This window comes from Meles meles, chromosome 2, assembly GCF_922984935.1.
Source record: "Meles meles chromosome 2, mMelMel3.1 paternal haplotype, whole genome shotgun sequence".
NCBI classification, from domain to species: domain Eukaryota; kingdom Metazoa; phylum Chordata; class Mammalia; order Carnivora; family Mustelidae; genus Meles; species Meles meles.
The window spans coordinates 40,936,013-40,953,064 of NC_060067.1; positions in this window are offsets into that span (position 1 = coordinate 40,936,013).

Below are 17,052 nucleotides of genomic sequence, written 5' to 3' on the forward strand. Positions count from 1 at the left end.
CTGCCCTTTTTAGAAAATATTCTTTCATGTGTGTCTTTCAGAGGTATGCCTGAGTGAGGATGTAATGCAGCTGTTTTCCATTTTCAGCTTACACAGATTTTGGGTTGACTTTTTCTTTCGTTCCTTTTCTCTCTCTCTTTCTCTCTCTCTCTCTAATTATATTTATTTATTTTAGATGGGGAGAGGGCAAGAGGGAGAGGGAGACAGAGAATCCTAAGCAGACTCCTGGCTGAGCATGGAGCCCAACACAGGGCTGGATCTCAGAACCCTGAGATCCTGACTTAAGCTGAAATCAAGAGTCAAAGGTTTAACTGACTAAGTCACCCAGGCACACACTGAGCTAACTTTTTAAATGTCTTTTTCTTTCTCTGTTAGTTGGTCATAAGTGATTTTCTATAAGGCCATGAGGGTGAGCTAAAGGAGAGGAGATGGTGCAATATGGTGAATGATAATAGGTTCAAAGGAACTTAATTATGCAGACTGCTTTTGCTCTCTGGTCTTGTTTATGCTATCCTAGATGTACTGATTGCATCCTATAATGGAGTACTGCTTGTCTTGCTCAACCTTAATGACTTGATGAACAGAAAAAAATTAGTTCATAATTATAATTCCAAAGTTATGGTCTCTTGAAGCCCTGTGTTTGTGTGTTTCATTGATACTAATGCCCAGGCCATACCACGGTTGTTTTTTAAAAGATGGTATAACATTACTTTAGATCTTCTGCATCATTGTTCTGTCACTAGGACTTGTCATAAATATCACATATCTTTTTTCACCACTGATACATCTACACTCACATATTTGGGCAGATCACAGGTCCCAATTGGCAGGGATGCTTGCATCACGGACTGGACCTCCTCTGAGCCCTCTCGTTATATATCCTAATCAAAACCCACAGCCTTAATGCCACTCAATACATGAACCTGAGCCATATTCCTAGATGTGAAATATATTACCTTTATAATGTGAAAGTCCTACAAGAAGTTACATACACTTCTTTATAGTCATGGGCAAAGATGTTATAATTTGTCTTTTATTTTAGACCTCATGTGCCAAAATGCCCCTAGCCACAGAATTCCTGAAGAAGTGAATGAACTGGTAATGTGATATGGTGATTTTCATAGGGTTCACCCTCTACCCTCTAGAGTGGATGTATCAAGCAAGGCTTCTAACATGCTAGGCATTTCTTGCCCATGTAACCAAATTAACATGATGTCATTAAGGTAATGGGCCATTTTAATGTTCTGCAAGATTTCTAGGTAGTCTCAATCTCCTTGGTCCATATTATTACTTGTAATTGAAGAGTTAACATACTCCTCTGTGCTAGTCTGGAAATATATATTATTGTCTGTTCTATGTGAGTCCAAACTATGTTGTATTCTTTTTTTTTTTTTTTTTTTAATGATAAGGACAGAAAAGAATGGATTCACAAAGTCAATGTCCAAAGGCCAGGCCCTAGAGAGCATAAAAATATGCTCTAGCAGTTATCACATCTGGTATGGTGAATGAAAGTGGTGCTAAGTTAAGTTTGTACAAGGTTAGAGTCATCCAGGAATGGAGGCTCTATTGCAAGAACCAACCTAGTAAATTAAATGGAGAAACCCGGAATCCCCAGCCTCTCATTCTCTATATACTTCATGAATGTATTTAGTTTTACAACCTTCCCACTGTGTCACCATGGCATGATTTTTGTTTTCTTACTTACTGTCTTGACTGCTGAAGGGAGCTGTTGCTGAGGCTGGCATTCAGCTTTCACCCTGTGAAACAAGAAGGTGATCTAATTGGTAGTTTGGGAGTTGTGCCAAATCACAGATGGGATTATCCCAATTATATATTTGCTGTATTAGTCTCTTATTATTACATAACAATTTACCATAAACTTAGTGCTTATAACACACGTTTATTATTTCATGGTATAACACATATTTATTTTTTCATAATTTTCATGGGTAAATATTTTGGGAACAAAATTTTGTGCAGGGTTCTCACAAGGCTGCAGTCAAGATGTACCTCATTCTTCATTCACATCTGATTGGGAAATAATCCACTTCTAAGCTCCTGAGGATATTGACAAAATACATCTCCTTGTGCTTTAGGACTTAGGTTCCTACTTTCTTCCTGGTTATTGTCCAGGACTAATCTCAGCACCTAGTGGAGATCCATAGTTCCTGGCCATGTAACCCTCTCCACAGACCTTCTTATAGCATTGTATCTTGCTTCTTTAAAGTTACCAGGAGTGTCTCTCTCTCTTCAATTTGATGGAATAGGAGTGACATTCCTTAACCTTTGCTGTAAAGCATCAGCTAATTGAAAGGGTGACAGTTCACCATTTGTGTAGTAGACTTTTAGAAAGGAGCAAGTCACAGTTTCCACCTGCACTCAGGGGGATGATTTCACTAGGATGTAACTCATTAGGGTCACCTTAGCTTGATCAGCTAAGTTTGAGGACCAGGTAAATTCCCCTTGCCATGAGCACCAGCTTCCCTTCCCATCTCTAGATAACTGTTGTATATAACCTATCACTTTCAAGTCTTCCTATTTCCTCAGATTTATTTACATTTTCCTTCTGTTCTCAAAGTCACAGCCATAGCTCATCTTTCACTCTCTTTGTGGACTATTGAAAAATTTTCCAACTGGCATCAGCCATCTCTTCTTATGACAATGTTCCTAAAATGTAGCTTAACATACATTAAAGCATCATATAAAACCTAAAAGACATCCTTTTATAATAGAATACATTTCATACTCCCATCTGGCATTTGATACTCTTCATAATCTATATATAATTAAGTCAAGTTTATCACCAGCTTTTTTCTTAAACAAATTTTCCATTAGTTATCACCTTATGCAAGTTCTAACATGTCATACTTTTCCTTCATTTTGCTTCTTTCATGAAGCCATCTCTTATTTTTACAATGTTTTTTTCTTTCAGTTACTATCCCAATTATTGGCATCACTCAAGCCATCATGCACCTGTTACTGCATCTCTGTTTTCTGAAATAATAAGGGAAAATAAAGGAAATGAGACCTATATTACAATTGTAACAATTCATGTAAATTGGCAAGTACAGTTCCTTTCATATATTAAATCCAGCTTTCTTATTCTTTTTTAAAAAATCTCATATACTTCTACCAGTGGCAGAAAAGGAAATTATATGAATGACTAGAAAGGTGAGGAATATAGAATACAAAATGGAAAAACAGAGACAATAAATGAAAAAAGAGAAATATAATGTTGATTTCTGTGTCAACAAAAATAAGTTTTTTCTTACTCTTATGGTTTGAGCACACATTTTTTTTTTTTTTTTCAAGTTAAAGTTTTTGGATATAGATGGGTAACATTTTTTTTTTCCCTTTTTATTAATTTTTTCAGCGTAACAGTATTCATTCTTTTTGCACAACACCCAGTGCTCCATGCAAAACGTGCCCTCCCCATCACCCACCACCTGTTCCCCCAACCTCCCACCCCTGACCCTTCAAAATCCTCAGGTTGTTTTTCAGAGTCCATAGTCTCTTATGGTTCGCCTCCCCTCCCCAATGTCCATAGCCCGCTCCCCCTCTCCCAATCCCACCTCCCCCCAGCAAACCCCAGTTTGTTTTGTGAGATTAAGAGTCATTTATGGTTTGTCTCCCTCCCAATCCCATCTTGTTTCATTTATTCTTCTCCTATCCCCCTACCCCCCCATGTTGCTTCTCCATGTCCTCATATCAGGGAGATCATATGATAGTTGTCTTTCTCCGATTGACTTATTTCACTAAGCATGATACGCTCTAGTTCCATCCACGTCGTCGCAAATGGCAAGATTTCATTTCTTTTGATGGCTGCATAGTATTCCATTGTGTATATATACCACATCTTCTTGATCCATTCATCTGTTGATGGACATCTAGGTTCTTTCCATAGTCTGGCTATTGTAGACATTGCTGCTATAAACATTCGGGTACACGTGCCCCTTCGGATCACTATGTTTGTATCTTTAGGGTAAATACCCAGTAGTGCAATTGCTGGGTCATAGGGTAGTTCTATTTTCAACATTTTGAGGAACCTCCATGCTGTTTTCCAGAGTGGTTGGACCAGCTTGCATTCCCACCAACAGTGGAGGAGGGTTCCCCTTTCTCCACATCCTCTCCAGCATCTGTCATTTCCTGACTTGTTAATTTTAGCCATTCTGACTGGTGTGAGGTGATATCTCATTGTGGTTTTGATCTGTATTTCCCTGATGCCGAGTGACGTGGAGCACTTTTTCATGTGTCTGTTGGCCATCTGGATGTCTTCTTTGCAGAAATGTCTGTTCATGTCCTCTGCCCATTTCTTGATTGGATTGTTTGTTCTTTGGGTGTTGAGTTTGCTAAGTTCCTTATAGATTTTGGATACTAGCCCTTTATCTGATATGTCGTTTGCAAATATCTTCTCCCATTCTGTCAGCTGTCTTTTGGTTTTGTTAACTGTTTCCTTTGCTGTGCAAAAGCTTTTGATCTTGATGAAATCCCAATAGTTCATTTTCGCCCTTGCTTCCCTTGCCTTTGCCGTTGTTCCTAGGAAGATGTTGCTGCGGCTGAGGTCGAAGAGGTTGCTGCCTGCGTTCTCCTCAAGGATTTTGATGGATTCCTTTCTCACATTGAGGTCCTTCATCCATTTGGAGTCTATTTTCGTGTGTGGTGTAAGGAAGTGGTCCAATTTCATTTTTCTGCATGTGGCTGTCCAATTTTCCCAGCACCATTTATTGAAGAGGCTGTCTTTTTTCCATTGGACATTCTTTCCTGCTTTGTCGAAGATTAGTTGACCATAGAGTTGAGGGTCGATTTCTGGGCTCTCTATTCTGTTCCACTGGTCTATGTGTCTGTTTTTGTGCCAGTACCATGCTGTCTTGATGATGACAGCTTTGTAATAGAGCTTGAAGTCCGGAATTGTGATGCCACCAACTTTGGCTTTGTTCTTCAATCTTCCTTTGGCTATTCGAGGTCTTTTCTGGTTCCATATAAATTTGAGGATTATTTGTTCCATTTCTTTGAAAAAAATGGATGGTATTTTGATAGGGATTGCATTAAATGTGTAGATTGCTTTAGGTAGCATAGACATTTTCACAATATTTATTCTTCTAATCCAGGAGCATGGAACATTTTTCCATTTTTTTGTGTCTTCCTCAATTTCTTTCATGAGTACTTTATAATTTTCTGTGTATAGATTCTTAGTCTCTTTGGTTAGGTTTATTCCTAGGTATCTTATAGTTTTGGGTACAATTGTAAATGGGATTGACTCCTTAATTTCTCTTTCTTCAGTCTTGTTGTTGGTGTACAGAAATGCAACTGATTTCTGTGCATTGATTTTATATCCTGACACTTTACTGAATTCCTGGACAAGTTCTAGCAGTTTTGGAGTGGAGTCTTTTGGGTTTTCCACATATAGTATCATATCATCTGCGAAGAGTGATAGTTTGACTTCTTCTTTACCAATTTGGATGCCTTTAATTTCTTTTTGTTGTCTGATTGCTGAGGCTAGGACTTCTAATACTATGTTGAATAGCAGTGGTGATAATGGACATCCCTGCCATGTTCCTGACCTTAATGGAAAAGCTTTCAGTTTTTCTCCATTGAGAATGATATTTGCGGTGGGTTTTTCATAGATGGCTTTGATAATATTGAGGTATGTGCCCTCTATCCCTACACTTTGAAGAGTTTTGATCAGGAAGGGATGCTGTACTTTGTCAAATGCTTTTTCAGCATCTATTGAGAGTATCATATGGTTCTTGTTCTTTCTTTTATTAATGTGTTCTATCACATTGATTGATTTGCGGATGTTGAACCAACCCTGCAGCCCTGGAATAAATCCCACTTGATCGTGGTGAATAATCCTTTTAATGTACTGTTGAATCCTATTGGCTAGTATTTTGGCGAGAATTTTTGCGTCTGTGTTCATCAAGGATATTGGTCTGTAGTTCTCTTTTTTGGTGGGATCCTTGTCTGGTTTTGGGATCAAGGTGATGTTGGCCTCATAGAATGAGTTTGGAAGTTTACCTTCCATTTCTATTTTTTGGAACAGTTTCAGGAGAATAGGAATGAGTTCTTCTTTAAATGTTTGGTAGAATTCCCCTGGGAAGCCGTCTGGCCCTGGGCTTTTGTTTGTTTGGAGATTTTTGATGACTGTTTCAATCTCCTTACTGGTTATGGGCCTGTTCAGGTTGTCTATTTCTTCCTGGTTCAGTTGTGGTAGTTTATATGTCTCTAGGAATGCATCCATTTCTTCCAGATTGTCCAATTTGTTGGCGTAGAGTTGCTCATAGTATGTTCTTATAATTGTCTGTATTTCTTTGGTGTTAGTTGTGATCTCTCCTCTTTCATTCATGATTTTATTGATTTGGGTCCTTTCTCTTTTCTTTTTGATGAGTCTGGCCAGGGGTTTATCAATCCTATTGATTCTTTCAAAGAACCAGCTCCTAGTTTCATTGATTTTTTCTATTGTTTTTTTGGTTTCTATTTCATTGATTTCTGCTCTGATCTTTATGATTTCTCTTCTCCTGCTGGGTTTAGGGTTTCTTTCTTGTTCTTTCTCCAGCTCCTTTATGCGTAGGGTTAGGTTGTGTACTTGAGACCTTTCTTGTTTCTTGAGAAAGGCTTGTACCGCTATATATTTTCCTCTCAGGACTGCCTTTGCTGTGTCCCACAGATTTTGAACTGTTGTGTTTTCATTATCATTTGTTTCCATGAATTTTTTCAATTCTTCTTTAATTTCCTGGTTGACCCATTCATTCTTTAGAAGGATGCTGTTTAGTCTCCATGTATTTGGGTTCTTTCCAGCTTTCCTCTTGTGATTGAGTTCTAGCTTCAGAGCATTGTGGTCTGAAAATATGCAGGGAATAATCCTAATCTTTTGATACCGGTTGAGACCTGATTTGTGACCCAGGATGTGATCTATTCTGGAGAAGGTTCCATGTGCACTAGAGAAGAATGTGTATTCTGTTGCTTTGGGATGAAATGTTCTGAATATATCTGTGATGTCCATCTGGTCCAGTGTGTCATTTAAGGCCTTTATTTCCTTGTTGATCTTTTGCTTGGATGATCTGTCCATTTCAGTGAGGGGAGTGTTAAAGTCCCCTACTATTATTGTATTATTATTGATGTGTTTCTTTGATTTTGTTATTAATTGGTTGATATAGTTGGCTGCTCCCACGTTAGGGGCATAGATATTTAAAATTGTTAGATCTTCTTGTTGGACAGACCCTTTGAGTAGGATATAGTGTCCTTCCTCATCTCTTATTATAGTCTTTGGCTTAAAATCTAATTGATCTGATATAAGGATTGCCACCCCAGCTTTCTTCTGATGCCCATTAGCATGGTAAATTGTTTTCCACCCCCTCACTTTAAATCTGGAGGTGTCTTCGCATCTAAAATGAGTTTCTTGTAGGCAACATACTGATGGGTTCTGTTTTTTTTATCCATTCTGATACCCTGTGTCTTTTGATTGGGGCATTTAGCCCATTAACATTCAGGGTAACTATTGAGAGATATGAATTTAGTGCCATTAGTAGCCTGTAAGGTGACTGTTACTGTATATTGTCTCTGTACCTTTCTGATCTACTACTTTTAGGCTCTCTCTTTGCTTAGAGGACCCCTTTCAATATTTCCTGGAGAGCTGGTTTGGTGTTTGCAAATTCTTTCAGTTTTTGTTTGTCCTGGAAGCTTTTTATCTCTCCTTCTATTTTCAATGATAGCCTAGCTGGATAGAGTATTCTTGGCTGCATGTTTTTCTCGTTGAGTGAGCACACATTTTTTACACTGGCAAGACCAATGGATGTTTATTGCTTAAGGATGAATACATCTCTTTAGTATTTAAATGTACTTGGCATTTGGAACATGATGATAAATTAATATTAGGTATTATAGTCATTTCATAAATATGCTATAGAAGACAATTGATTACAGTAACTCAAATGTAGTATACAGATCAATACAAATGCTAAGAATGAAATCATTTATAATATATTTCAGCTTCTTTTTAAGGATTCTTAGGTGATAATTTGTGGGAGGTAGCATCATCAGAAATTTAACAGTAGCCATTTATGTTAAAAGAAAGGATTTATGATAGGTATATTTTTATTCATGGAATAAGATAAATTGGAATTATCCATCTTTACTGTCTAAAAGAGTTTGATTTCTTGTAATTTATTTTATAGAGTATTCTTCAGGAAATAGAGTTGGCTAGCTTATGTTTTATTATTAAATTCACATCATTTTTATTCCATAAAGATCAGCTGCCAAAACGTAATGTTATGAAAGATAGACTTGGAATCTATTAAGAAAACCTTTTATTTTAATATTTCCCACTTTTTGTAGTTAAAATCAAATTTAAAATATCAATTCAGAAAATACAGTTCTGAATTATTGTCTTTATTGTCAGGTCATTAAAGTATCAAACTGTAACAGTGATTACTATACAACGTCTAGACTCAACTAATTGATCTTTTCTAATGGCCGCAATTTGTATAGTATTTTAATTTAATAATACCAAATATCAACACCATAAAGTGTTACTCATCTACTCACTAATCAAAGACATTTCTGAACACTTACAATGTGCTTAAATTAGTGTTAGGAACTGTGAACAAAAACATATTGACCTTTGATTTTTTATTTGAAGAGATTTTAATCTAATGGGCTAAAAATTTAAAATAAAACTATACACAAGTATAGACATACATCATACACAGTGCAGATATGCTATAGCAAAGATGTGAACATTATGCTATGCATTGAGAACTCCTCTTGTTCTTCTAACACAAGGTGGCATCTTCCAGAGAGAAATTAGAAATAATCTTTCTGAGCAGAAGTAATTCAATGTTCAAAGACACAAAAATGTGGAAGACATAAGAAATTCTAGGAGATGCAAAATATCCCAAATGCCTGGAGCAAGTACTTGTTTTGGGAGAAAATGAAAGAAGCAGTGACAAGAAGTTCTGGAATAATCAGTGGTTAGAAAAGATTTTGATGACCCTCATTGTCATAGTGTTACTTGTAAATTAATATTATCATCTGTAATTGGAGGTAATATTAGGAAACTCATGAGAATGTTCTGAGAATGAAGTCAAGAGAACTGTATTTGATTTTAGCAGAAAGTTGGGTATGCACCACTAATTGTTGTATAGTGTATTCTTGCACAATTCACATAATTATAAACCAAAGGTTTCTTTTTTCAGTCAACAGCAATAGAATTATCATTTTAGGAAAACACAGAACAAATTACTAGTGATAAAAGATGTGCATGTTAGTTAGGGAAATAAGTGTAAACTGTTACCAATAGAGAAATAATATAAAATAAATACAAAAATGACTACAGTATAGAAAGGTGTAATAATCAAGAGAGGCAGGAATAATTGATAAGAACATAGAAAATGAATTAATCCCTTGGGGCTGAGTGAGTGGCAATGCTATAGGATTTTTTCTCCCAAGTTTTTGTTTCAATTCCTATTCGTTAACATACAGTGTAATATTAGTTCAGGTGTAGAATCTACTGATTCATCACTTCAACAACCAGTGCTCTTCATAAATGCCCTCCTTAATCCTCATCACCTAATTTTTCAAAGATTTTATTTATTTATGAGAGACATAGAAAGAGAGAGAGGCAGGCAGAGGTAGAGGCAGAGGAAGAAGCAGACTCCCCAGGGAGCCAGGACCCCAATGTGGGACTCATCCCAGATCAGGACCTGAGCTGAAGGCAGATGTTCAACCATCTGAGCCACCCAGGTGCCAATTATCATTACCTATTTTCCCCATCCTGCCACCCACCATCCTCCAATAACACTCAGTTTATTCTCTATAATTACAAGTCTGTTTTCTGATGAATGGCAATGTTTTTTTTTAAACTACATATTTCTATAGTAACAGCAATTATAGTACTTTATTAATACTTAAGAGTCATTCATTAAAATACTTAAATGTTTTTTTTTAAAGATTTTACTTATTTATTTGACAGAGAGAGATCACAAGTAACAGAGAAGCAGGCAGAGAGAGAGAGAGGGAAGCAGGCTCCCTGCTGAGCATAGAGCCTGATGTGGGACTCGATCCCAGGACCCTGAGATCATGACCTGAGCTGAAGGCAGCGGCTTAACCCACTGAGCCACTCAGGCGCCCCTTAAATGTTTTATTATAATAAGAATAATACTACTTGTATTGCTCTTGGTTGAATGCAGTATGTAATATAACCTGTGTGGAAATCCTGTGAAAGAGGGTCCATTATCAACTCCATTCTTCAAATATAAGAATTAGTGTTTAATGAGCTAGTAAATGATGGAACTACACTTTAGTCCCCACAGTGTGTCACATTTTCAGAGCCTGAATTCTTAACTCCTACTTTACTGCCTGTACAGTAAATCCCATTCAAATTTTTTTATGATAAGCATAAAATTCAAAGGCTAAAAAATTCAAATCCTAATTAATTTCTATTTGTTATTCACTAATCAATAAAACACTATTGTTATTGAATCAGATTATATTTCTACAGTTTTAATTTTTTTAGACACAAAAATATCATGAAATCAAAAAGATTTTTGTTTGTTTTGGGATTATATATTGATAATTCCTTTCCTTGTGGCTTAATGTTGTTTTCATATGGACTTCTTGGACTGGTTTATGTTTTCAATCCCATTGTTCTTGATGTCATCATTTTTCTACTTTTTAAGATTAGAGAGACTTCAAATAACTTTCATCCTTCAGAAGGTGACTGTCCCTCGAATGGGAATTACCCTGAAACTTTCCCAGTATAGCATCTTGGAGAACCGCACAACTTTAGAAGCAGTTCCATCCCATACCAGACATGATCTGTTTGGCTTAGAAATCCTAGTGTCAGGTGCAATTAGGTACAAGAGGGCAAAAATTCCCTACTTTACAAGTTGCATTTTGGTGATTAATTAAAGAACAAGATGCTAATAAATGACATGATGCACTACTTTTACAACTATGTCAAATTAGAGAAATTGAATCACTAATGTGTGATATATAGAAATATATTCTTTTTTTAAAAGATTTTATTTATTTATTTGATACAGAAAGATCACAAGTAGGCAGAGAGGCAGGCAGAGAGAGAGAGAAGGGAAGCAGGCTCCCTGCCAAGGAGAGAACCCGACATGGGACTTGATCCCAGGACCCTGAGATCACGAATTAAGCCTGAGGCAGAGGCTTAACCTACAGAGCCACCCAGGCACCCCAGAAATATGTTCTTTTTTTTTTTTTTTTAAAGATTTTATTTATTTATTTGACAGAGAGAGATCACAAGTAGCAGAGAAGCAGGCAGAGAGAGAGAGAGGGAAGCAGGCTCCCTGCTGAGCAGAGAGCCCGATGTGGGACTCGATCCCAGGACCCCGAGATCATGACCTGAGCCGAAGGCAGCGGCTTAACCCACTGAGCCACTCAGGCGCCCCAGAAATATGTTCTTAGGAATATTTTACCTTGAGTTTTCTTTGTTTTTTTATTTATAGAGCACAGCATTTACATTACCTCCAATAGATCAGGATTTATTTTCGTAACATATTAACAGAAACAAACATACACTAATATACAATGAAAATATAGTAGAAGTACCAGAGAGGGATGGCTACATGAAACAAGTTCACACATTCTATAAGATACATGTTACTGGGGCACCTGGGTAGCTCAGTGGATTAAGCCGCCTCCTTCGGCTCAGGTCATGATCTCAGGGTCCTGGGATTGAGCCCCACGTTGGGCTCTCTGCTCCGCAAGGAGCCTGCTTCCTCCTCTCTCTCTGCCTACCTCTCTGCCTACTTGTGATCTCTCTGTCAAATAAATAAAATAAAAAATTTAAAAAAAAGATACATATTACTATATCTTGACTCAACAGAAAGAGTAATTTATGAAGTGGTTTCTGACGGTTTGTATTTGTCATATATTTACTCTGAATGTCTTTTACTCTCATTACCTCCCATCTCCATATAAACACCACTTTCCCTGAAACCTCCAATTCTCAAGGTAGGTCTAGAGAAGAAACTTTAAAAATGGAACTTATGGCAGAGCATATGACAAAATTATTCTTAAGATAATGCATAGAAATATTGATAATTGGCATGCACTTATCATCATTTAATAGTTTTTGAGGTGAACATATCCTTATGATGACCTTCTCTCTCTTTCTTCCTCCTTAGGATTTGGAGTCAATGAGTCCCAACCAACAGTAACAATTGAAGAAATTGGCAGTCTTGACGGCCTTCTCTGAAGGCTGAGAAAAAGGTAAGATGGAAACTGAATCTGAGCAAAGAATGGGAGAAGGCAAATCAAGATCAAAATAGACTGATGATCTCAAGGGCGGGAGATGAGAGGTAGCACATAAGCAGAATGGATCTCAATGATGAAAGCAGAATCGACCTCTCTCCCCTCCCACTCTCTTTCTCCATCTCATTCTTCCTTTCTTAAGAGGAAGTACAGAATTATGTTTTAGGTAATACAAATTTGGAACAAAACTATCTATGTTTGTATTCCACTTTCACTACTTCTTAGTGACTTGAGTAAGTGCATAATCTCTCTTTACCTCATAAAATGGGTAGAGTGATAATATATCATACTTGTAAAGTTGCTGCTGTGACTAAATGAGTTAATATTGGGAAAATATTTAGAATAACACCTGGCAATTAAAAGCATTGCAAAAATTAAGATTACATGGATTATTTTGTGCAGTTTTCCCATTTGCTTGTCTAGCTTCCAATTTTTATCTTCCTTTACATATTTTGAATTTCAAAGTATTTGTGACAAGTTCTCTCTGATCTGCTGCCTGGACAGCCATCTCAGGTAACAGGTAATGCTACCTCAGGCCTGATAACTTTAACACAATCAACCAACAGGACACTGGATTTCCTGGGATCATAAATCATGTCAATACGAGCAACCATAGAAAATTCTCCTTATGTTGTGATTCTAAAGTCCCCAGAATCTGGCAGTATTCTCTCCCAACACTTTGTCTTTTTATCTGAAACTTCCATCATTAGAAGCACTTTTTGAAATCCAGAGCATACCCATATAAATTTATGTCCTGCCTGAGTACTGTTGACAGTAAAAGGGCTTATTAGGAGTAATTACACCAGCACAACTGGGGTTATTAATTGTACTGAGTTAGTCAAGATGTATGATATGGTCACCATAGGGTTAAATTTCTCTCTCCAGAAGTCTTGTTAAAATGCAAATATGGTACCTGTAAAGGCAACCTAATTAGTTCACTTGTTCACATCACTCCTCAGATTGACTCATCAGTGAACAGAATCTGGGAAGAATAGAATGGAGTGGAGAGGCTTGGTAAAAATAGAACGGTGAGTTCCTGAAGAGATAAATTCAGTTAAGGTGTTTATGTGAGAGGTCCTGAAATAAAGGTTACAGTGAGGGGTCCTGAGATGGGAGAGGAGTTAAGTAAATAATCTTGTAATAAGAGAGTCTGAAGTACACCCTTCACTCTTTAACCTAGAGCAGAACCAAGATTTGAATGACAGCTCTCTGACCAGGATCTGCCTCTCAGTCCAGAACTTGCCTTCATTCAGTTTGCTTCTAGATCTGTGCCTCTCAGATTCAGTGTTTGAATAAGTTCTTTCCTAAGTGGGTTAACTAATTTGTATTTTATGCAACCTATTTTAGGTCAAGTCTGAGGAACTCAAATTGCTTTCCTCATTTAAACTGCCTTCAGGCATGTACTCATATGTATTTCTGATAAACTTACACTTCCCATAGTCTTATTTAAAGATCAAAAAAAAATTTTTTTAAAGAACTTCGTTGAAAATAATGATGAAGTAAAGAGAGAGAGAGAGAGACAGAGAGTTGTTCCATATATTTTACTTGAAACTGAAATTAGACAATATGAATACTGATCAGCCCAAATTAGGGAAATATGAAGTAAGATAATACAAGTGAGAAAAAGAGTAGGAGTAGTGACAGATTTTGTGTATTTCTTGGACTATTGGCCTTGCAATTCCTAAGAATTCTGAAAGAAAAGTTGAATCAGACTAGTTAAGCAGGCAAGGAAGACTTTATTCAAGATTATTGCAATCAGGGAGAGAGATCGAATTCAACTCTGGTTTTTAAAAGGTGAGGTGAGATCATGGAAGAGTACTGGAGGGTATTAAGTGGGAGGTGAGTCCGTGAGCTTAGGCCATTTATGTTTACTAATTGACCTTTACTGAAGTTAGGTCCCACCCTTCCTGAGTTTGGTGGATAGGGACACTGTCTTTCTTTATGATAACATTTCAAAGTGATGGATCCTATGTCCTTGAGAAAGACATTTCTGGATACAGGTTTATATCTCAAAGAGGCAGAGAAAAAAATTGTAACTGAAAATTTTCTAAAGTGATTTCTCTAAGAAAAGCAAAACCTGCCTAAAGTTTAGTCAAGACCAGGGAAACTGTAAGCCATCTTGGTCAGACCTGCCTGAAGTGTGATTAAATAATAAACTAAACAAGTATGAGTCTGCATTGCCCTACCTTTCTTCTCTAAACAGAGTGGAAAAAATGGGCTGAGAGGGGTCAACAAATGTAAATGACCATGTAATCACATTCAGTTGAAGAACTATTAGCATTTTATATTATTTTAACTCTCTCCATATTTTGTGACCATCTCTGAAAGTAGCTTTCCCTTCTAAGTTCCCAAATCATCTTTCATACACCTTGCCTGTATCAACTTCAGTGGTATCCTCTCTTCTTTAGTACCCAGTGGTTGTGTTTTTGAATGGATGTGAAATACAAAGGCACCCTAAAGTGAACCTCTTATGAAAACATTATTTGTCAAGAAAACACAGCAAACATGTATTTCACTAATGTAAACTTAAATTTTCATGTTTTTAAATAAATAACTTATAATTTAAAAAATAGTAACACTGTACAAAAGGGCGCTAACATATTCACAAAGGGATCTCAAAGATAAATTAATCTGTTTTTCCATATATGAGTAAGATTTGACTCTAAATTAAACCATGATTTTATTTTCATATTTAGATTTGAGATGATAATATTAGATCAGAACCACATATTACCAAGTTGAGAAAACATTAGGCATGCTGATCCTAATTTTGTTTTTTATATTAATCAAATGATGTCCCAGTTTCACTTATGACTATAAATAATCATCTTTAATAAAACTACCTTCAAGTACCTTTCATTTGAAATTTGCAAAGCATCAGGTGTGAGGTTTGACACTTAAATTTTTATATAGAGAGAGTTTACTTATTTTGTTTCCAGCACTAGCATAGGCCAGTAGGGGATATTAAATAATAATAAGTCTCTATCTTATACTGATCTTTTCTTGTAAGATTTTAATTGTGCCTGGAAAATAAGACTAATATTTACTTATTCAAAACTTACTGAGTATTGAACTTCAAAGTTAGATTTTGTGGTAAACGAAGAAGAGAGTCAGATATGAGATGCTTCAGTTTAAATGGATCTCTGTGATAAAAGGAATATTAGATTTCTCCTTAAGTGATATATACAATTTGGAATCAATCACTTACTGAGTTTCTAATACATATATCAGACATTGTGCTAGGAGTTGGAGATATGAATATGAATGTGATCTCCTGCAGGGATCTTAATTTCCCTACAGGAAATCTTAATTTTGCAAAAGAGAATTCAACATAATCCAATAAACCTCATAATAAACATATAGGGGAACATGATCTTTGCATAAAGAGTAAGGGTATCTTCCTCAGATTAAGGGTAGAAAAGTGTGAGAAAAATTTACCTGATGGAATAAATTTTCAACCAAATTATAAAAAATGTTTATAATTTTCTAGTTGATCAGAAAGAAAGAAAGAAAAAAAAATACAAGGAAAGGAATTAAAGTTTGAAATAGCATAACTTTGGAGCAACATGAGTCCAGGGTAAGAATCTGCCTTTGTTCATGACTAAGTAGCTGGCATGTTTCATAATGCTGTCTACACAACAGATACTCAATTAATGTCTGATGAATGAAATCCTGCATGGATGGGTGAATAATAAATAAAGTGACAGCATCTGCAGAAAACTTGAAGACCTGTTTTGATACTAACTTATAATTTGTGAGGTAGGTTCTGACAGGGATGAGACTGGAGAGGAAGATAGAAGCATACTACTGATGTCCTTATGTGCCAAATTAAGGAGGAGTGAATTTAGGGTAGGATCTGCTTAGAAGGAGGAGCCAATACTGAAGAGGGATATTTGCATGTTCTCAGGTGATATTAGTAGTAGATGGAAGAAGAGATGGTACTTTCCTCTCCTGAGTCATGTGGGGTAATAGAAGATGAGTTTGGGACTGACCTCGAATATCTCCTAAGTGGTTCAATTCCTTAATGTTCAAGAACTAATATTGCTCAAGTTACAGAGAATGTTAAGTGCCAGAATAAGAGACTTTGACTCAAATACCTTTGAATGAGAAATGTAAGGTCAGACTTTCCAAGGCATTAAACAATGGTTAGACAAGAGAAGGATGACATTATTCTAATCACAATAGTTAAGTTTACTTGGCATTTACTACATGACACCCCTTTAATTATCTTACCCATATCAATTCATTTCATTCTTGCCACAACTCCAGGTAATAAGTATTATTATTTCTTCCATTTTACTGATTAGAGAATTTAGTGCAGAGCTGATGATCAACTGGCTCAAGGTTATACAGGCAGTAAATTTTAGAAATAGGATTTAAACACATGGTATCATATTGAAAACTCTGGACCTTTGAATACTACCTCTTGTTGCATGTGGAGGAAAATTTAATCTACCTTTGCTTTTGTTAATAAAGATTCAAAAATATTAAAATTAAAAAAGAAGTTTCACTGACTTCTATTAAAGCAAAGCAAAAATTTTTCCCCTAAAACTGAAACCTGAAACATGTATTTCCATTTACTGTGCAAGCTGTACACCATGGAAGACACTTTTATTATAATTCTGTTTTTAACATCTAGAGCTGCATTCCAATTCATGCATGCACAAAATCTTTGTTTGCTTTACTGTTAAAATGAGTAAATAACAAATGGCATAAGCCATGGACATTATGGCTGCAGATGGAGAATTTCCCAATCACAATAGAAGGCTGTTTACT